The sequence below is a fragment of the Balaenoptera physalus genome (assembly GCF_965194825.1).
Source record: "Balaenoptera physalus genome assembly, chromosome: 19".
Taxonomy (NCBI): Eukaryota; Metazoa; Chordata; class Mammalia; order Artiodactyla; family Balaenopteridae; genus Balaenoptera; species Balaenoptera physalus.
The window spans coordinates 46,451,627-46,475,589 of record NC_138900.1 but is presented as its reverse complement, the minus strand read 5'-3'; the positions used below and the strand labels follow the sequence as shown (position 1 = coordinate 46,475,589).

General features: G+C 37.5%; 1 pseudogene across 1 annotated transcript; it reads left to right on the top strand.

Annotated features, from left to right (window-relative positions):
- The first annotated feature begins 302 nt into the window (after nucleotides 1-302).
- On the top strand, nucleotides 303-13,613 carry LOC309649463 (small ribosomal subunit protein uS5 pseudogene; annotated as a pseudogene). Its single transcript has one exon. The product of its transcript is annotated as a small ribosomal subunit protein uS5 pseudogene (transcript).
- The last annotated feature ends 10,350 nt before the right edge of the window (nucleotides 13,614-23,963 follow it).

Below are 23,963 nucleotides of genomic sequence, written 5' to 3'. Positions count from 1 at the left end.
AATATGTGTTATATGTTACCTATTGTTAATGATATTTTATTGCCACTGTTGCTATTATCATTATTATTATTCTTTCTCTGTTTTTTTTCTAAGGCTCTACTTCCTCTCATGGTATTTCACTTGAAATTAGATTTCGCTTTTCATTTTATACATATATCCCAGGTTATTTTTACTAGTATCTATTCTGTGTAACCCTCAATCTGTATCTTCAGCTTCATTTATCTTTTAAATTCTAAACTTTTATATATAACAACCTACTAAACAGCTCACATTGCTTATAACATACACAGCATCAAATATATATACATAAAATCAATCAAGTAACCAACAACAAACAAATAATAATAAGAATCCCCATTCATTTACCTGCCATCTGTGACAGAAATCTGGGAAGCTTCTTATACTCCTTCTTCTGCCTACAACTTAGTCATCTATAGATTTTAACAAATAAATTCCACAGATTTTAATAAATTAGACTCTTTTGCCATCTCCATTCCTGAATCCTGAGTTCTTATCTCAGCCAGGTTAGCACAAAAGCTTTAAACACCTTCCTCCTCAAAAATATTGCCCAGTCCTACTGTTCTCCATTCTTCACCCCAATTAGAGTGTTTCTCTCAATCCAAAACAGAAATCAAACAACCAATAAACACATAAATAAATAAGACTGTATAACTGCACTACTTAAAACTCTTTTAGGGGCCATATTACTTGTACGATACATTCTCAGCTGCTTAGCCTGACTTAGAGGGTAATTCTCTGACCCCGACCTACTCTTATGTAGAGGTTGCATGGCATAATGTTTGAGAGTAGCACTCCAGAGTCATATTGCCTGCATTTAAAACAGGCCTTCACCTCTTCTTGCTCGTCATCTTTGGCATGTGTGACAGGCATCTTCTGTTTATCTCTCCTGATCTACACCCCATCCTTTACTTGCTCTGTGCCAGGGAGGCTGATATGTCTGGACCTCATCAGTTACCTTCCCTGTCCTCTGGTATCACTTGGATTTGGCCACTGATGGCCACCATCAGGAACTCTGTAAACTAGCAAGAGAGGGTTCCCTTCCTGGTGGGTTGCCAAAGGTTGATAGTGCCTGTCTACTGAAAGCCACAGCCCCTGTAATACAGATCTCTCAGGATTGCTTTTGCTGGGTTCTGTTAACTGCCTTCTTTTCTTTCAAGCCGAAGGGTGACAGCATCTTCCTCTATGTTACCAGACCCTGTTCAGTTTGGGTAACTGGGATCTGGCTTTTTCTTGTTCTCTGGGCAATAAATGGGTATCTGCCTTAGAACAATGCCCAGTAACCACTTTGCTTTTGCCATACTTTTTAAGCACCACATTCTTTACCTTGAACCCCAGTTCCTGCAGCTCATCATTTGCCATGACCTTTGCCATGAGGCTCCCTGATACAATGCCAGTCAGGTCAATTCAGCTACTTAGTAGCTGTGATACTGACCCCTGACCTTCTTGGCCTTGCACCTGTCACCTCCCCCTGGGATAACTGAGCAATGGTTTGGTTTCAAGGTCTCTAATATTTAATTGTCTGAAGTATTAAGATGTCAACCCAGTCAAGTTCTAACAGTGAGAAATTTCAGCTCTGGATGATTTTTTAAAAAATCAGTCATTAGAATTTTGTTATTTTAAAAGATGATTCTGACTATATATGTGTTTTCCCCTTGAGCTCTCCTTAAGGAAGCTAGGATTTTTTGGCAGTTCTTTCTCTTTTTTTCTCTTCCAATCAATACCTTAGTCATCTTCCCAAGAGAATTTTGGAATCATGGGATTCACCCCACTGCACCTTGATCAAAAATCTACTCTATTTTCTGCAGATATATGCCTAAGCCCTTTTCATTCACTTTATATCATTTAATCTCAAAAACATCCCTGTGAAATTGCTATCACTAGTATCCCTGTTTTACAAATGATAAAAGTGACACTCAGAAATCTTCTGAAATTTGCCCATGGTCAAAGAATCAGCCAATGGCAGAGATAGAATTCTAAGTTTTCTCTGTTGAATACCCAAAGTATGAACTATTTTAATATAATGCTTCTGTTTAAAAAAATACAAGCTAAAATATTTCAAACCAATAAGTAGCTTTATATTTCAAAGATAAAATCCAAAATCATATGGCTCATGTATATTATATATTAAAGGGTAAACACTCCTTATGTTTAAAATAATGAATTCCTTGTTCAGTTATGGGATGTTTGGAGTTCATAGAGTATGATCCAAGATGTCTTTTGTTACAAGTTTGACTTGAAGTCTTGGTGTTACATTTCATTCCTAATTCCAATTTCTCCTGGTCAGCTCTGTGCCCTGCCCTGGGTTAGGCACCCATCAGGAAAATGTTTTTGGCAGTCTCCCTCCAACAGTAAACAGCTAAATGGGGAACATGTTTATGGTGTGGAGTCTCATCTCTGACATGTCTGGCCCATACCATAGGACTGGGATTCTATTTAAGTCTCTATGACTAAGGTGCCAATTCTTCTTTATAGTAGAGATCTATCCTGAATTCCCTCTAACTAAATGTTTGTGGCTTCAAGCATTTTACCTATCTATAAAAAATTCCCATTACAGAAATGGATGTTTCCTGCCATGATTCAGGCCCTCCTCCAAACAGGTTGATACTTAGAACCATGGAATTTCAACATTTAACTGACTTTGCAGATTATTTCATGACACAGTTGGTTCAGTAATCATGTAAGCCTGGGAATGGGGGAGAGGGAGAATTTTCTATCCTCAACAACATTCCATCTTTCCCAGAAAAAGAGATGTGACCCAGATCCAAAGTGAATCCATCCAACCAGCAGTTAACTTCCCATTTTCTTCATCATCTTGTGTGTCAGTTGTCCTATTTTCCAATTATATATTCATCCACTTTTTCTTCATTTTTTCTGTCTGAATTTATAACTTATTTGCTTCTTCTATTTTAAAACAACAAAACCCACAAAAACAAATATTTTCTTTTAACCCTGAATCCTATTAGCTTCTGCTTCATCACTTCGCTTTGTTTACTGCCAACCTCTTGAAAGTACTAGTTTAAAACTTGATGTTTCTGCTTCCTTTCATGTCAATCATCTCAATACCCTCCTGGATCCCCTCTGAATCTACTCCTCAGTGCAGATACTCCTCACCTCCTCACTTGGAGCTCCTTGAATTTCTTGTTTGCAACAGGACTAATCCTGTGTGTGAGGGACACATCGCCCTAGATAGGGCAGTTAGAGTGTCATACTCATCTGGACTGAGTGGGATCCATTTGGAGCGGTCTGGACTATGTGATAATGATATTTCGAGTCCTCTCTTTTGCATTGCAATATATTTCTGACAACAAAAACTCCTGCTGACAGAACTGGAAAAATTTGAGCTACATGGATTTGAGCTACATGCATTCTACCATCCCCATTAACTTTCTGTATCTTGTATTTGTCATTTCATGTATTTTTCCTAGAGTACAAACTATTCTTCTTAACATCAGCTGTAGCATTACACCTTAACTTCAGTAAAGAGAGCCCAAAATAAAACTAAAACACTGAAAATAAACTATAATAAACATCTGGATGAAAATGTCCAAGAAAATAATGGTATTATTCTTTTCTATGACAAAAACAATTGGCTCCCAAAACAAAACAAAACAGTGCCTAAGAGGAGGTAAAGGAGGTGAGAAAGTGGCTATCGTATAAACCCTTATGACCAGAGCACTTGGTTTCATTTTTCACCATGATTTTGAATTTCTACTCTTAATAATATTTCCCCCCTATTTTCTCACTCCAGTTTTTTTTTTTTTAATTTATTATTGTATGCCTTTTTGTTGTAGTACACTTAAATCTTTGAGGGGAAGTAAGGCAATGAACAAATAAATGCATAACAAGTAAGACATATTGACAGCTTTATTCTTCTAAATATTGAAGGCATACTGACTTATGGCAGCATCCTCCTGGGTCAGAGGGTGAGGTGGTCATTTAAGGAGTATTTGTATGAGGAAATATCCTGGGGTGGGTGTGGTGCTCACGTCATAGGAACAGTAAGGACACAGAATAAAAATAGTCGGGAGGTTAAGGTATTTGTGACTCTAATTTTTACACAGCAGCTCGGATATTAAAATTAAGCATAATATGAAGAAAATCAATGACTTTTCTTGCAATAATTTGTTTTCATTTTTTTTTCCCCTCTTGGTTGTAAGAAGGTACCTATTTTATTTTTTTAAGTCCCTCTGAGGAATCTTGCACCCCAGTCCCCCAAAAGGGGCAGTATTACCAAAATACCTTAGAGTTGCCCCTCCATGAACTTGGGTGGCCTCTGTTCTTGGTAGGAAAAAAAATATATCATCAATCTAATTTCAGAGGCCGATGAGAATAAAACTTTTACTGGGCTTCATCAGCCAGACCTTAGATTGAAATGCGGGCCCATTTCACTCCCTATTTCATACTTATCTTTCAAAAGTCATGGAGAAGGCTGCAAAAGTCAGTATCCAACTGAAATCCTGAGTTAAAATTGTTTACAGTTGCCTGGGACAGTAATTAATCTGAAATCATTACTTGTCATTACCTGGCTCCCTGAATATGCATTCAATTAGTTAGGAACTTAGCTAAGGAGTGCTATTAGCACAATTAAATATTCCTCACAAATTCCATTGGCTGAATCTGAACATTTTGTTTTAATAGAGTCGCTGATAACTGGAATGTTTCCACAGGAATAGGTCCCATGGTCTGGATAATAAGTCTGGTGAGGAATAAGTGAAGGGATTTTGCAATTTTGAATCACAAAGAGAAGATTAAATCTCTTATCAACATTGGAAGATCAACAGAGAGAGAAGGAAGTTGTCCACGGATGTGTTACTAGTGATGGCAAAGCTGGAAACAAATTACAGAATTACAAAAAGGCACACTTAAAATCAATGAAAGAGAACTAACTCTGTGCAATGTGATAGGCTGATTGTAAAGTCCCCATCCCTGGTGGATGATCCCAAGTCCGCAATGTCATAGAATGACTCCCACTTCCACAGCCTAATTGCAGATGCCAATGAAACTGGGCTGGGGGCAGCCCTGCCCATGATGTCTATAACATTCTCCACTTGATTGTCCTGGAGACTAGATTTACTCAATAATACAAAAGGTCAAAAATCACTTCTATCAAAAGGATTTAATCATTCACTCAGAAACAGAGTGAGCTACGTCAAAAGAAAAACGGTTTTCCTTGTTTGGGCAGTATTCTTTATGTTGGGTTTAAATTGACTCCCGTAATGTAAACTGAGACTAACTTGCAGTCTAATTCCAGTTGTTCTCATTGAAGAGAATTTTCAGAAGCCACAGTTTGGCAGAACGTTCAGCTTATTCAATGAAGAAATTGATAAGGCAAAGACAGGCATGACTCTGGAGCCAAGGGGATGTACAAATGCTCTGTGCTTTTTGGCCTTGTTAGAAAAACCTCCACCCATCTTACAACTATCTTTTACAACACGTCGTAGACACTGGGATGTTTGGGTCCTAGTCTATGCAGCTAACATAGGGACAATTGTGTCCCTTCCTTTAGGGACTTAATAAACCTGAGGGAGAACCCTACATACAAACATAAAATTTCCACAGAAAACTATAAGCACTGAAATTTTAAGTATAAAATAAGCAGTTCCCTGCCCTCACTTATTTCAGTTTTTCCATCTGTAAACAGAGTGTTGATCCTTTAAGAAGGCTTTCCAGTTCTGAAATAATTACGACTAGTACTTAATCATCAGCTACCTGGAGCTACGACCTGCACCCTCACCGGAAGGTGGGCTTCCCAAGACATCAGTAGAATCCCACTGCAGCTTCCAGGCACATGGTAGAACAACGAATCTCTATTAGTGTCATAAACTTACTGTGTGTTTGTAATGGTAAACATCTCACCTCAACAGTTGACTTATGTCTGCTTTTTAAACAACTGCAACAGATGGTTGACACTTGAACAGAATACATAATTACTCTGCAATCTAACACTTCATTCTTATTTGTTCTTTCTCAAAGGAGAGAAGCTGTGCCTTATGCCATTGGGTCTAATCTGTTAGTTTAATCAGAAGCAGTGCTAGGAAAGCTCTCAAGAGAGATGAGCTGTGGGAGGATTCCTAATCCCAGCCTTTCGGGGACATTAAAAAAAGCTGGGGGGCGGGTGGTGGAGAGAGAAATCTTAGTACTTTTTAAAAACCCATGCCTCATTCTCATTTGTGTTCCAGATGAGGAAAGTTTTTACACATGTTTTTTCTCATTTCTTCTACTTCACCTCCCTTAGCCTCAATTTCTTCATCTGGGTTTGTAATCCCTAACTCAGAGGCTGCTCTGAATAGTAAACGGAATAACTCCTGGAAAGACCTAGCATAGAGCTTGGCATATAGTGGACACTCCACAAATATCGCTATGGATAAATTTAGGTGAAACTGAGGGGCATCAACTCCTACTTGTTCTGACACTGTTAATGTGATTCAAGTTAAGTCCTTGAACCCGCCCATTCAACCAGTGACCTTTCTCAAACCCACATTTCAGGAAGAAGCCTCCAACAATATTTCTCTCCCTCTTTTATGGAATCTCTTCTGCAAACATTGCTTCTCCACACTCTTAACCAAGGCAGCTCCTAGGTTGGCATAAGTCCCTGGAAGCCCAGAAATCCATCTACCCTTCTTTACTCAACCGTTCTTATTCTCCATGCGAATCTATTCCAAATTCCACTCCCTTTGCTGATTCAAGAAATCTTAAATCAAATATGCCACTCCCTCCAAAGTTTACATTTATAGAATAGTGCTATTGTCACCTTACTTGTTTTATGTGTGATATATTCATGGGAATTTTGATATCACCTATCTCAAGCTTGTCAGAGAACTATGCTGTTTCAGAGAACAAAACAAAAATCTATGTCTGAAAGGCAGAGGGTTGTCAAAAAATGGAATTTGGTGTATCAGAAGAAAACAATTCTACTTCATCCAAAGTATCCTAAAGCTTTCAGATGACCCTTGACCGGCGATAATACCATATTTATTTTGGAAAAGATTACATGCCATCAAAGACCACACTAAAATTTGGTAATCCATTGAATTTATGCAACTCAAGAAGGCAATGGAATTTAAAGTCTTTAGGGAAAGGGCAGCAAAGTACCATCTAGAATAATTTACAAAATGTAAAGAAAAGAAATTAGGTAACATAAAACATATAGAAAGCTAATTGGAGGGGTCTTAAAAATTCAATCACCATATGGGAGAAATGCATATTTATTGAGTTCTATGCTAAGTAATTCACATATTTCACACACAAGAAATGTGGTAACATACGCAATGTTCTTAGCATAGAGGGTGGCATGTAGTGAATGCTTAGTAGAGGCTGAGTACTATCATCTCACTCAATTTCAGAAACATTTCTGTTTTGCAGACGAAGAAAATTGGTCTCTGAATATTTGGACAGCCAGGCAAACTTCACAAAAAGAGAATGTGTTGAAATCAGGATTCCAAGTGAATCTTCCAGACATTAAATATCATCCATTTTTTTCTACTGTGCTACACGACTTGCCATTTGAGCTAAGAAAGAGGACTTTTCTTTCAGAGAATGCCCCATTACTCATTCACAACTCCAATCTTGGCAGATGTAAACACAACTCTACCTCTTCTACTCCAGAGGTAGAAGACACTCGAAATCTGCTTCCAAGTGATACCTAAGCCCATTGTGAGAATTTTAGCGGACTTCAAGTATATTCACTCATTCAACAAATATATAATGAACATTCTACTGTATGTCAGGAACTATTCTAGGCACATTTGCAGCACAACACCCCAGAACTCCTGCTCATCCCAGTCAACACCCTCTCCAGAGAAACCACTCTTCTGATGTCTATCACCATATATTAATTTTGCCTGTTCTTGAACTTCATAAAATTTGAATTAGACAGGTTGTACTCCTTCTTGACTGGTTTCTTCCACACGGCATTTTATGCTTTACTTTTAATTTAGCATTACATAATAAATGGTTTCCTTCAGCAAATTTCATTCAACAGAGATTTATGGAGTGTTAACCAGGTGACACACACTGACGCAGACACTGCAGGAATATTCACTATACCCATTATTATTCAACAATATATTGAGGTTCCAACAAATAAAATAAGAAGGAAATTTTTTTTTAAAAGATAAAACACTTGGAAGGAAGAGATTAAAATAATCTCTTGTTTTGATGGTGAGGTGACTGCTTACCTAGAGAATCTTAAAATATTATACTAGAATTAATGCAATATTTGGTAAGGTGATGAAGAAAAGATACATTTAACAATAGTCTTTTTCTGTTGTAACAATGCACTTCTAGAAATCAAAATAGACTTTTTCATTTTTAAAGGTATTATTGGGCATGAATGCCCATGTATTTGTCCTTCTTGACACATAGGGATAAATAAGTTAACAAAAGAAACAAAACCCTTGACCTCATTGAACACATATTCTAGAGAGGATAAATAAAATATAATCTATAAACACAATAAGTAAAATTGTATGGTAGGCTATAACTTGAAAAGTATGTTAGAAGTGGAAAATTAAGCAAGGTAGGGGGAAATTGCCAATGCAAAGGAGGTACAGTTCTAAATGGAGAGATCATACTCTCAAGCTACCTTAAATCAGTATAACACTGGATGGGGAAAAAAGGGTCATGGAAAAAGAAAAGACGATCCAGACTTGGCTTTAAATATGTACCATAATTTAAGGTATAATAGAGATGTTATTTTAATTTAGAGGAAAGAGAAGTGTGCTATTTATAAAATAAAGCTGGAACAACCACTATCCATCTAGAAGTTAATAAAAGTGGACCACTCTGCTATACTATGCAGAAAAAATAAGTCCCATTTAGGATAGAGACCAAACCTAAATGTAAAAATTGATAATAACAAAATGATGTAAAAGATCTCTCATGAGAAACTAGAAAGATAATACATCCTTCATTCCTACATATTTATTGAACCTTGTTTATGCTCGGTGTTTGAGGCACATAAATGAACAAAACACAGAGTTCCATGTTTAATAAGTAGCAGACAATAAATAACAAGCAAAATAAACAATTATATGATTGATTTTGTCAGGAAATAACAAATGCTATAGAAAAAAGGAATAAAGAGCATAAAGGAGTGAAAGAGAGGTTGTGAATGCTGAAGCCAGAGTGGGTGGGTAGAGAGTAGGTCAGATTACAATACTAATTAATGCCAAAAGATAAGACTGAAAATGTGGCACTTGAGCGAAGACTTGAGGAAGGTGAACTAGTTATTCAGGCAGATTCCTTGGGCAAGAGAACCCTGAGCAAAGTCAAGAGTTGATATAAAGGTTCTAATGTGGGAGTGTGCCTTGGGTCTTTAAGGAAAAGCAAGGTAGGTATGTGGCTACAAGAAAGTGAGTGGGGTGGGGGAGGGGGATTGAGAGATAGAATTGAATCAGGTCACATAGAGCACTTCAGGCCCTTTTAAGAACTTCATGTATAACCATTACATCTGAAAAACTAGAAATCAAGCCCTATTTGACAAGATAGAAATTAGAAATCTTATTGATTTACATACCATAAAAAAGGAAATAGACAAAACAATAGATTTGGAAAAAAGTATTTGCAGTACCTAAGATTCACTATATCTATACTATACACTAAATAGAAAAATGCAACAAGAGTATTAAAGACAATTCACAAAAGAAAAAAATAGAAGAGTTCAACAGGTATATGAAGAATTTATCTACCTTTCTAGTAGTTAAGTCAATGAAAATAGTGACATATGGATATATGTCTGTAAGACTGGAATAAATTAATAAAAAAGCTTTAATTCTAATCACTGGCTAAGATTCACAGTTACACTTGGTAGTAGACATACGAATCAATGCATTTTAAAGCAGTTTGTCAACATCTAGTAAGATTAATGACATTTATGGAAACTATAATTTTAAGTGATTGCTTTTACATCTTTGCAAGTCTTTTTATCATAATCAATTCAAATATTTATATAAAATTTGACTCTACAACCTGATTGTGTGTATATGTGTGTGTATGTGTGTGCAAAAGAGTGCATGTGTGCACACATACTCATATAGGTGTTTTTGGATGGGCTCAACACTGGAAAAAGATGCCCAGTGATTTTGGCTTTGGCACCAGAACCCTGATTTAGTCATAAACTTGTCTGCTTTGTTTTATACATAATAATATACATATAAGCATGCATAAGTATATATATTTTTAGATTTATATTTCATATATATGCAAGTAATTTTGGCATAAAAATTCAAGCTTACAAAAACAGGCTTTCTTTTATTCCAATATTCATTTTTTGTTGTTGTTGTGGAAACTAAGGCCCAAAGAAACATCCAACTTGACAGAACCTGTGAATAATAAAGCCAGACACAGCTCTTTTTCTTTCTTTTTTAAAAAATCATGCCAATGTTCTTTTTGGAAAAAAGAGCCTGAGAATTTTGAATTAGATGTGTTCACATAATATATTGCTTGCTTGTCTTCTCTTAGTCCACTCGAGATTTTTTCCACTGTGTTCCAGAGTCTCCCAAACTTTTTAAAGTTTATGCCTGAAATAAAGTAGCATGCAAAAGTTCTCTGTACTGAGGACAAATGTGTTGATTATTGTGTTATATTTCCCATTATAGGAACATCAGAGAGAAACATCTGGACAACAAGTGGCCATGGAGCAGAAATGGAGAATTACTGGGAAATGCATGCAATACTGTGGACAAGGGACAAAGGATTCTGAAGGCACTGATGCCAAAAAATTCATATCAGAAAAGAGCAAAAAAAGAGGATTTTGTCCCAAGATTTTTTTAAAAATGACAAATACAAATATCAACAAAGGTCCATAGATGTTTTAAATTTTATTCCAAGTGGAAAAAAAGTCTTCCAATTTTGTTGAACACTTTCTTTAGGCAATAAAGCTTACATTTATTTACAACCTCACATTTAATCATCCTGATCTATGTCTAGATTTATATAAAGAAAATAGCCAAGACCAAGAGAAGAGAAGCAACTTGCCTAAGGTCACAGAGTCAGCTATCAGCACTTCCATAACTGGACTTGTATGTTCTGACACATTCATTATCCCATCCCTTTCCTCACGGAATAACCTGGGGTGAGATCTTGAATGACTGCAGAAAACGGAGAATCCATAGTTCCAGGGACACAAAAGTAAAACGAAATTATTTTCAAATATACCTACTATAACTGAGCAGAACACATCTTCTGCAATGCTGATATCAGCTTTTTATTTCTGGACACAGATAAAAGTTACATGCTGTACATCACCGCTGAGGACATAGCTTCTTGAAGGTGGAAGACAGATGATTCATCTCCTATTATTTTGTATCTTTTTGACTTCATAATACATATTATTTTCACTGAGCTTTGAGCACTTTGAAATCATGAAATATATCTTTGATTTTTGGTCCTTGGGGCAAGCTTAATATGATCACAAAGTAGATGTGGATAAATGAATTAATGATTGAATGAATGAATGAATGGGTGCATTTCCAACTTACAAGTGCAAAAACACTTCTACTTGTGGACATATGACCTCAGGAATTTGTTGGTGACTCCCAAGCCCTTAATCACTGAAATCACTTATTATCATATATGTGTGTGTGTATGTGTGTGTATGTGCACACTGAAAGTCGCTTCCCCAGTGTTGTCAGTCAGAATCATTCAATACTTAGGGCACTTTATGTTTTGGTATGACTTCAGAATAAATGTATCTTCTTGAGCCACTGATCATCTTTGATTTGAAATACAATTTGGGGGAGGCTATCATAGGTCAGTTACTATGCCAGGTGTTAGGAATAAAAGAGGCAAAAACAATTTCTCTACATGTGCAGAAACTCAGAGATAAGTTTAGGACAAATACGTACAAGGAACCAGAGAGCACTAAGAAGGGCTTTGGACTTGTATTTGGATGTGAGACCTGAAGGATGAATATAAACTGCATGCAGAGACGGTGGGCATAGGAGTAGGCAGTGGACTATTTGGGGAAGCTTTTACAGACTGATGGATCTTCATGTGTGAATGGCACATGGTACATGAGAAGATCTGAGAGAACATATACTTTCATGAATGTGGAGTGTCTATGTTTACCTGGAATGATAGGAAAAAGGAGATAAAATCTGAGAGCAAAGAGAAAATAAACTCTGAGAGATAGGAGAAAAAAGCAATAAAATCTGAGAATAAGCAGTACCAAATCACAAAGAGCCTTGTAAACTTAGCCTAATATCTTATACTTTATCAAGGGCTTTGAAGGTTATTGAATGGTTTCAAGTAGGGGGTGCAGTGTTATCTTCAGATTGCTTTCGAGAAAGATTACTCTGCTGTGTGAAAACATGGTGAGATGGGCAACACTGAAAGGAGAAGATATGTTTCTTCATCTAAGATGCTAACACAGTTGGAAACCAGCAGGGTGTGTTTGAAATGGGTCCTGTACCATTTGATACAATAGTGCAGGTAGGATTTAAGACAGAGCCAAACACAGAGCCTGGCACAAAATATGCATGCAAAATATCTCAGTTTCTCCCCACTCACTTCTAATTTCCTCCTTTTCTCTTGTCCTATAATTTTCTTAAGTGCTATTATTATACATTGCTTATGTTATGTGTGTTTTATGTATGTGTGTGGGAGAGTGGGGTAAGAGTTGGCCTACCTACAGTCAAATCTCCAGGCAGCACCGAGTCTTTCAAGAATCACATTCCACTTCTTATCCGTAAAAACACCAAATGGCGGATGATGCTGGTGCTGCGGGAGGGCCCAGAGGCCCTGGGGGCCCTGGAATGGGAGGCTGAGGTGGCTTCCTCAGAGGCTTCAGCCGAGGCGTCCTGGGCTGGGGCCAAGGCCATGGAGCTCACAGAGGCAAGGCCGAGGACGAGGAGTGGCTCCCCGTCACCAAGCTGGGCCGCCTGGTCAAGGACATGAAGATCAAGTCCCTGGAGGAGATCTATCTCTTCTCTCTACCCATTAAGGAATCTGAGATCATTGACTTTTTCTTGGGGGCATCCCTCAAGGACGAGGTTTTGAAGATTATGCCTGTGCAAAAGCAGACCCGTGCTAGCCATCGGACCAGGTTCAAGGCATTTGTTGCCATTGGGGATTACAATGGACAATGTGGTTAGGGTGTCAAGTGCTCTAAGGAGGTAAGCCACTGCCATCCGTGGGGCCATCATTCAGGCCAAGCTCTCCATCGTTCCAGTGCAGCAAGGCTACTGGGGGAACAAGATTGGCAAGCCCCATACCATCCCTTGCAAGGTGACTGGCCGCTGTGGCTCTGTGCTGGTGTGCCTCATCCCTGCCCCCAGGGGCACTGGCATCGTCTTAGCCCCTGTGCCCAAGAAGCTACTGATAATGGCTGGAATTGACGACTGCTACATCTCGGCCAGGGGCTGCACCGCCACCCTGGGCAATTTCGCCAAGGCCACTTTTGATGCCATTTCCAAGACCTACAGTTATCTCACTCCTGATCTCTGGAAAGAGACAGTGTTCACCAAGTCTCCATATCATGAATTCACTGATCATCTTGTAAAGACCCACACCAGAGTTTCCATGCAGAGGACGCAGGTGCCAGCTGCAGCCACCACATAGTTTTATATGAGAAAAATAAAGTGAATGAAGCTGGTTTAAAAAAAAAAAAATCACACTCCAGTTCTTTTAATGCCCTTTTAATTTCTTTTTAGTTCTATTTTGAACAGGACTCTCTCTCCAGGTGTTCCTTATCATGTGTTGGGAAAAAGAAAGGGGAGAAAGTTATGATTGTCCTTTCCTCCAGTCTCTGAGTGTGACATTGTTCTGTCCATATACAATCTCCCCAATTTTCAGGTATACATAGAGGTCAAGGAAGACATTTTTATCATCCTTTCCCTTATACGTCCTTGTTCTCTGTGATCTTCTTAACAAGAACCTGTGGTGAAGTAGTAAGTTGACGAGGTCCACCTAGACCTGATACTATTCAATATTCATTAACTGCTTCTCTCTTTGAGGGGAAGGAGGTAAATATACCCTATCTGATCAGATGGTATAATGGTTAATTTTATATGTCAACTTGACTGGGCCACAGAATACCCAGACATCTAGTTAAACGTTTCTTTCTGGGTGTGTTTGTAAGAATGTTTCCAGAAGAGATTAGCATTTCAGTTGGGGGACTGAGTAAAGCAGATGGCCCTCCCCAATGTTGGTGAGCATCATCCAATCCATTGAAGGCCTGAATAGAACTAAAAGGTGGAGGAAGGTTGAGTTTGCTTTCTGACTGAGCGTTTGAGATGGGACATTGGTTTTCTCCTAAACTTCGACTGGGACTTACACCATCATCATTCCTGGTTCTCAAGCCTTCAGACTCAGACTGGATTTACACCATTGGCTCTCTAACTCTCTCTCTATATATCTTATTTATTCTGTTTCTCTGGAGAACTGTACTAATACTGATGTTAAAATAGAAAAATTATGTCAAAAGGTTGTTATGGAAGAAGAAAATGTGTTACAGTGAAACAACTTTCATTTCCATAGTTCCAACTGCTCTGGAATTAGGGGCAATTTCTCCAGGGATGGCAGCTTGACAGCAAATGGCTGAGTCTCTGAAAGGCTATATGATCACTTTTCTAAGTAAACTGTGGAGCGTCTCTTCATTGAGATAAAATGCCCAGATCCAGTTTAAAGGAATGCTACAACCCCCATCCACCTGACAAACTATTGTCTTAAATGTCAAACAAAAATATCACACTTCTATGACACTTTCCTTAATCCCTCAGGTAGAGAATGTTCACAACTTCCTCTGTGCTCAAAAAATCTTGTACACTAGGTTTCATTACACAGTACAAGCTTGTATTACACTGTAAAATTTAAATTTTCATTTGTGTATCCATTGGTCCCACTAGTATCTTGTGATTAGATTATGATTTTATCATGCCCTCTCTCTGTACATTTAGAACTTTCACATAAAAATAGGTGGTCAGCAAAAAAAAGAAAAGAAAAAATGTTTTTAAAATTAATGAATGAATCAATCCATACAGGCTCTGAGAAATGCCTCCTAAGAATTATTTTTTAACTTTTTATTTGGAAATAACTATAGACTCATAAGAAATTGCAAAGACAATAAATAAAGGTTCCCTGTGCCCATCACTCAGCTTCTCCTAATGGTAACGCCTTATATAATTATTGCATATTATCAAAACAGGAAATTGATATTGGAGCAATACAATTAACTGACCTTACTTGGATTTCATTTGTTTTTGTATGTCCTAATTTTTCTTTGTTTGTTTTTGTATGTCTGTGTATATAGTTCAATGAGATTTTATAACCTGAATGATTTGCAGAACAGAAATACAGAACTGTTTTGTCAGCACTAAGAAACTTCCCTGTGTTCCCCCTTTATAGTCTCTCCTTCTTCTTCTTCTTCTTCTCCTCTTCTCCTTTACACTCTCCCCTTCTTACCTAATCCTTGATAATTATTGACCTGTTCCCCATTTCTGTAATTTTGTTATTTTGAGAATATTACATAAATGGAATCATGCAACATGTTAACCTTTTAAGACTGTAATTTTTCACTCAGTATGATGCTCCTGAAGTCCATCCAACCTGTTGAATTTATCTGTAGTTTGTTCCTTTTTACTGCTGATTAGTATTCCCTTGCATGGATATACCAAAGTGTGCTTAGCCAGATGCCTAAGACTTTATTTGATTTTCCCAAGTTTTCTATCATTACCACTTAATGCTTATACTTCTCATAGATGACGTAATTAAATATCTCCCCCCCAGGATTCTTTGTGTAAGTGCTTCCAGTCAACTTCTTTTCTATAAGCCATTTCACCTAATCTGAAGTCCTTACTGTGCTAGGGAAGAATAACTAGACATCCAACTTGGCCCTCTATCATTCTCCAACCCAGCACCAGCAATAGCTCTTTCTCAGTAGTAAGGACATAATATTTATAGACTCTTGGCAAGAGTTTGGAACTGTACAGGTTCACAGTAAGTAATTTCGGTAAATGTTCCTAATTCACTCTAACTCCTCCTGCACACATTAATCTTGTACCCCAGGGTTTTTTGGCAACACACTTTTAGATGTTATCATAAAGAATTTATTTCTAAACCATGAATAACTCAGTGAGTCTGAAAGTGTGCTCTTCGTGGGGAAATGTTTTTAAAGCAAAATCAGTGATATCTGAAATAGCTATTGCAAGAACTGAATTTAACAAGTCAGTATACACTTACAGTTGCACTGATGACTTGGGGGTGGGGGAAATGGTTGTGGCATAAGTGGGAAAGGCAGCAACAGCATTTTCTTACTCTAAGTGGTGGAGTGGGCATTTTTCAGTACAATAATGATTCAAACACACAAAAGGAATCCCTATGATGCTAAATAAGGAACACTTTGTGTTTTCTTCTCTTTTCTTTTTTTTTTTTTTTTTTCCACTCTCACCCTGAGATTAGGGGAAAGAATGGAAAAAAGTAATGAGAATCCAACTCGGCGAAAGTAAAGTGCTTTCTCTGTTAGAAGTACAAAGAGAGATGTGCCCAGGACTTTCGTGTATATTCTGGAAGGAAAGCCTGCTTCCAGAAATGGCAAGCTTAACCTTCTCAAAGTTTTATTTTCCTGAATTATCAAGGCTCAGTCTTGTTCTTTTGTTACTGAATACATCTCCCATAGAACTCAAATGCCTTTTGCACTGACCGCGGAGCTGATGGTGGAGGCAGCAAGGGAGTGGGTGAGGAAGGAGAAAATGTATTTCATGTTTCTTATAATCAGTTTCTTTCAGGGGCTTCTTCAGGGACTACCTGATCCTTTCACAATAGTTCTCTTCCTGATCAAGAAAAAGAAATGTGATCTCACAGTCTCCTTGTAGCTCTCCTTCATTGAAGTGATTTTCTTGTTCTGAAACCAAAATGATTTCTAGGGCATGGCTGAAAAGTAAGCATTCTTGGCTTGTTTTCAATTTCTTCATCCCCAGCCATGACTGGAAAATTTTTAAGCAGTCTTTCTCATGGTTTCTTTCTGTTTTTACTATTCCAGTTCCCTTTAGATGAATCATTTTTCACTGCAGCAGAAAAAGTGAGGGAGGGAAAGTTAACACAGTGCCAGAGAATATAATGTTTGGTCTCCGCTGAGTGCTGTAACTCAGATGGATAGTTGGGAGCATTTCTAGCTGGGTTTCTGGCTGGAAAGGGATTTTAAAAATTACAGAAACTGGAAATAGCCTTCATGCTAATGGCCAGGATTCACCAGAAGTAGAAGTGTACACTGCCTACAAGAATGTTAGGGGAGATTTCCAGAAGGATCTTGCCCAAGAACCTCTTCACTTGTGCTCTCCAATTTTTAAGTTTGAGTTCAAGATTAAAATAGATGTTTTATAATCTCTTAATATCTGTGAAACATTTTCTATTCCATAAGAGGATAGGATGGGAACGAAATCATGGAATTTTCCAACTCTTGGTGCATGTAGTGAGTAGAAATTTGACTTAGAAAGAATTGGATTTTGTAGGCAGGCCTGAATGTACTTTCTCACTTTGTTATGTATCAGTTGTTGATTTTTGGAGAATCCCCATTACTGTTCTGATATAGGACACTATAACGCTACCTTTCTCACAAGGCTATTGTGGTATTAAGATGTGCGCGGAATATCCAGTCCAGGGCTCAGCACGTGGGGCTCAATAAAATGTAATGTCTTATTGGAACAGCTTAGCTCTAGTACAGGCCTTAAAAATAGTCTACTCATGTTTCTTCCATTTACAAACAAGAAATCAAAACCTAGAAACAAGAATTTACTAACACAGAAAGTTAGTATTAGAGACCTGACTCCTTGGCTACTATACGTAGAACTGTTTGTACTTACATTTATAACTTTTGTGTGTACACTTTTAAATATTTACAGTACATAGATAGTGTTTATAAAAAATAGCTTTAGTGTAAATCTGGCATATATCTAATAACACAAAACCATAAACACAGGTAAAGGATGATGACTACTCAAACGAAAATAAAACAGATTCTGCTAGATCCAAACCAAAGATTGAATTCAATATCAGGTTACAACATGAGTTCACTTATTTTTATCATACTCAGCCTACATCTGACTTTGTTACCCAATACATATTATGCTGAGACTGTTATGTAACATCCCTGAATTCAGCTGTTGTTCCAGCAGATGACATTAAAACTCCTTCAACCACCCTTAAGATAACATAACAAATGAATTTCACTTCCTTAGGATTTCTGGCAATGACTTAAAACTTATTTAACATATGTCTAGAAAGACAAGCTGCAGAAGAGGACAGAAAAATGATTATTCCACTTATTAAGTGTATTCCTAAGCTTACTTCAAAATGACTGGACTGACAGTTCCCATTGGATGATGGACACTTATGGCCCATTGCCTGTGACCTCTACAATGACTGATGGGAAGGTCAAAGTTGGCTATAAACATACACAGAGGTTGAGGTAGATATAAATGTTTTCTCATGTCTAGTATTAAAGATATGATTTAACCTTTTAAAATGCATCAATTACATGATACATAAGCAATCTCTTACATCTTCTCTAAAACATATTACTTAAATAAAATAGAATTTTAGCCTTATAGATAGCTTTCACAGCAACTTAAGTACACTGATGGTCAGGAGATTTTTCTTTACCTTTTTTAACAAATTTTTAAGTGTACAGTACAGTATTGTTAACCATATGCACGTTGTTGTAAGGCCGATCTCTAGAACATTTTCATCTTGCATGGCTGAAACTCTATACCCTTTGAAGAGCAATTCCCCATTTCTCTCCCCCCAGCACCCAGCAACCACCATTCTACTTTCTCCTTCTAAGAATTTGACTACTTTAGATACCTTATATAAATAGAATCATGCAGTATCCAAAAGAATTGAGATCAGAATCTCGGAGAGATATTTGCAATTCTCATGTTCACGGCAGCACTATTACGTTATTACACACAACAGATGGAAACAATCCAAATGTCCATCAATGGATTAATGAACAAAAAAGCATGGTATATACATACAATGGAATTTTATTCAGCCTTAAAAAATAATGAAATCTTGTCATATGTTCTAACATGGGCAAACCTTGAAGAAATTATGCTAAGTGAAAGAAGGCAGTTACAGAAGGACAAATTAAATGAGGCTATTCACATGCTATATTTTAGCATCATGACCTACTTTTCCCTACGAAACTAAGATTTTTTAAAAGATAAACCAAAAAAATAAAAAAATAAAAGATAAACCAATGTTATGCTCTTTTGGACAGGGAAATTCAAAGACTATGTCATTAATTAATACAGAAGTTTGTGCAGACTAATTATCTAAATGTTTCTCATGAAAGATTTGAGATCAACTTCTTACGGAAAATGTAAAAATGATCAGGAAGAAACCTCTTCAATGTTTTATTAGTGTTATATAATCTAAACAAGAACTTTTGCTCTTTGGGCTTCAATTTTCTTACTGGCCAAAAAACAAAACAAGCAAACAAAAAAAAGGAGGTGTAGCTTGTGAATCTCTAAAGGGTCTTGACAGTTCTAAAAGTTTATGGAAGTCAATCTTGTATGGAATCAAAAGATTTTCCAAAGGATTTGGAGTCTGAAAGCCTGGATTTGACTTTGACTTTGTCACTAAATAGCTTTGTGGTCTGTCATAGTCTTGGTTTCTTCATTTATAAAATGATGCTGATACCAGCAGCCTTCCAGACTTCTGGAGTGTAAATCACATGACACTGCTGAATATATGAATGCATTTTTCACTTCCTAAAAATATGAGGATTCTCCAGTGATTCTATTATTAGTATTAATCAGTAGGATGTATTAATCCTAAGGGCCTGGAATACAAACATGGTCTCTAACAAGGTCATGAGCATACTAGATTCTTTCTACCAGGGGCTTTAAGTGAATCTAAATTTGGGAGGATCTCAGAACCTGAGGATTATAGGACCTGTAATTTGAGATCTGACAGTTCTGGAAGCTCAACGGAAGTTAAACCAAAGGCAAGGCATGATTCAAGATACCAGATGAGGTTAAGAAATATCATGAATTACTGGGATAGAACATATTTCTAAATACCTATTTAACTTATTTTAAAAATGTGTTCCCATACAGACTCAATGACAGTATTGATTTCAAGAATTAATCAAGGAGAATGGATGAATGGTTGCTCAAACAAGGGGAAGGTGAGGTGCTTGCCCCTTGCCTAGGTGATTTATGCATATTATTTTGTATAATCTTCCTGATAACCCTATCAGATAAGGATGTCTATTCTTATTTTACAGATGGAGGTACTGAGATGCCTAGAGCCATGGAACAGAGATAAGATCTGAGTCCAAAGGATCGATCGATCGATCGATCTATCTATCTATCTATCTATCTCTATATATATCTCCCTATTTCTGTATCTATATAATAATTTAAGAAAATAAAATCCAAATCTTATTTTCATATTGGTGAATCTTGGTCAAATAAGAGAAATGGTTCATCACAAGTGAAAGTTAACCTCAGGATCATGCATGAGTAAATAAAGAAAAAAATAGGAGGAGGAAAATAAGAAATCTGAAATAATTTGTTGGTCTAATAGGCTAGTATTTCCATGAACAATATTAGCAATAATAATAATAAACCCTTTTATAGGCTTGTATAACTCCATGGGAGAAATAAAAAAAAGAGGGGGTATAACTGAGGTACATTTTAACACTTGATTCATACTTCATTAGAATAAATCGATTCTTAGAATTTCCTCAGAATAAGGTATCTTAGGAAAACTCCGGATGCTCCAGCAGTAATTTATTTGCATTACGGCTTAGTTAATGGCTTTTGGAAGAAGACAGAACCTGACCATATGAAGAAAGACAACATAGTTATCTTTGCCATCAGAAAAATTTGTCTGGTAAAATTTTTAAAAATAATGTATATGTAAAAACCTATGTGAGGAATATTCAGAGAACATAAATGATTCAGCATGAAGACATATTTGTTCGAAGTCTATCCTCTTTTATGAAGCCTATCTGTTCTTGGAGTCTTTTCACTCCTTCCCGAACTCTGTTCCTCAGAACTCACTGTGTATCTCAAGTAGACTGGATCCCTCCTCTCCAATTACGGTTGGAGATTTTTGAATAGATATATGGTTCCCAACCACCACTGTAGGTATGCAAAATAACTTCTAGACTTTAAGCATTATACAAGCCAGATTCTGAATTACAGAATGAGGGTCTTTTGGTTTTGTTTTGTTTTTTGAAATGCTTTCCTTACTTCTCTCCGTTTCTGGAAATCTTAAGTAATTTGGCATCTTGTCATATCTTGAAGGTCAGGCTGACAGCAATGGACATGCTCAATTTCTTTCTGATTTCCCAAGGAGATTCATTGATGTACTATATTTTTAGTGTGTGATTAGGTCCCTCACATTAATAACAGAATACAGACCATCTGTAATTCTGATTATTAGTCTGTCTTGAAAAATGAGGGGATTCATTTAACCAGTATTGAAGAACTAATTTGAAATTCACTAGCAATTCATTTTTCCCGGTTACACATTAGATTACAGGTCACTGAATTTGAAATCAGCCTGGATTCTTAATGCGCAGGGGAAAAACATCTGCTAAGAAACTACCTACAAGTAGCTTAAAATATAAAAAGATAAATTCCTCCATTATAATTAAGGAGACATTATTTCCTGAGATTCTATTGACTGACTTAATGTTACATTCTTTTCTTGGAGAACATTCAAGCAGATGCACATCTGTAAATATTGATGAGGATGCAGTGGAAAGAGTATTGATTTTAGAATCAGAATAATATAAGTTCAAATCCCAGCATTGTCTTTTAGTTACAGCCAGATCTTGGAAGACTTATTTACTTAACTTCCCTTATTTTCAATTTCCTCACTTATAAAAATCAGAAAAAGACTTTTAGACTTACAGAGAACTTTTCACCTTTACAGCTATCAATCACTTCTTAGCCCACTCTTTTCTCTGCTAATGTCCCTAGGGGTGAGTGCATGTGTGTTTGTGTGTGTGTAGCTATGCTGTAAGGATTTGTAACATCATGTACATAGGTTTGATGTAAGAATTCAAAGAACTGATGTCTATAAAACCCTTATACTTGATGAAGGATAATGATATGCTGATCAAGAGAGAAGGATACAGAGAAAGATTTTTTTTAATAAGAAGGTAGAAAACTTATAAACAGGGCATAATTGGTGGTACTGTTCCATAGATAAATTTACTTTATTATACAAGGGATAAATTATTTGGTTTCTGGGAAATGTAGATTCTAAGAGTTTTGTTGTATAGTTATGCATGGAATATATTCTGTTTTACAGGTACTATACAAACAAACAAAATCTCTTCAGACTGAAACATGATAAATTGGGAAACAGAAAAGAGCTAGTTTTGGCATTATTGCTAACACAAAAGAGGAGTACCATACTGAAGTTTTCGAGGAGTCAGTGTGGGAAGAAAATTAAATCTTAAGTGGAAAATGCGCATTAGATAATCTCCTTGTCTCTTGTTTCTCTGCAGGACTTGTTGCAGCCAGTAAAAATATTCCAAGTGGATGTCTGTCCAAGTGGATTTGTGGATGTCTTCGGACTCATGAGTCCTGCTTGCTGATATTGCTATGGATGGAAAACCTGAGCCAAGAGATGTGGATCTTGTCTTTTAGGAGACTTCCTGGATTTGGTGGAGGTTGATGGAGGAGACCCTGGTGCTTCAGTAGGTATCCCTGTATCTGGCCAGGACCAGAGAGGACTCAGCCTTGCCCCTAGTACCTGGAACAGGAAGAGTCTAATGCACTCTGTGGGACATAGTAAGAGTACCTCTCCTTGTATTTAGTTCTGCTGATTAACAAGTGGGCTTGGGCTTCAACAAAGTTCTATTCAGTGAGAAAGAACAAGGAAGAGGATGGAGGAATGTTTTGGATGGACTAAAAGAAAAGCAGTCATAAAAAAAAAAAGGGACACGCGGTAATGGTAGGATGGTGGCGTTGGTACCTTTTGTGGTTCCCATCGTGGGTGACAAAACATTGCTGGTGTGGGAGCTGAGCTCTAGACCCACGGCCGAGGCCTTGCAAGTGAGCCGAGCAGGGGCGGAGGGAGGGGTGGAGGAAGCCACCCCGTGCCCCAGTAACTGGGCGCCCTGCGGTACTGCTTCAGCACCTCATCTGCCTGTGGTCTCCGCTGAGAGGAATCTTAGTTCTAGAGCCGACCTGAGCAGTCAGCTCGCCCCCACAGATTTTTGAGAGGTAGTTCCCAACAGACGGCATTGCCTCTTACTTCTTCTCGAAGCTTAGGATTTCAGAGGGAAACTTGTTCCTGAAATGAGACGTGTTTGGAGTTGCAGGCTCACCACAGTTGCCTGCGGCGAAGGGCTGGGGGAATATAAGGGAACGGGCGGTTTGGCTTCCTGGGTGTGAAATTTCCTGCACTTACTTAGCATGGGACCACCCTACAGCATTCTCTGTTCACAGTCTTCTCCCAGTTTCGCCTTCTGTATTCGGTCCGAGTCTTCCCAAACGCAGCAGTGGCCGGTCCTGGGTTCTATGCCATCATCAAGTTTTATTCAGCAAGGGATGCCCACAGAGCCCAAAAGGCACGCAACCATAAGCAGCTTTTTCAGACATCTCCAGTGAAGAATTCTCAATCGTAATCCTTTGACAAGAGTTGAAGATTCTTATCTTTTTAAATTGCCAGCATTAAAATATTTAGACATGGGAACAACACAAGTGTCACTTACAACAACTGAAAGCATCCTCATGATGACCCTTGAATTGGAAAAACTGAGGTGGGTCAAAAAGGATCTTGCTGTGATTTATGTCATAGAGTATTCTGCGTAAAAATTGAAGGAGAAAAACCATATCATCATCTCAATAGATGCAGAGAAAGCGTTCGACAAAATTCACTCCCATGTATGATAAAAACCCTGCAGAAAGTAGGCATAGAGGGAAATTTCCTCAACATAATAAAGGCCATATATGACAAACCCACAGCCAACACCG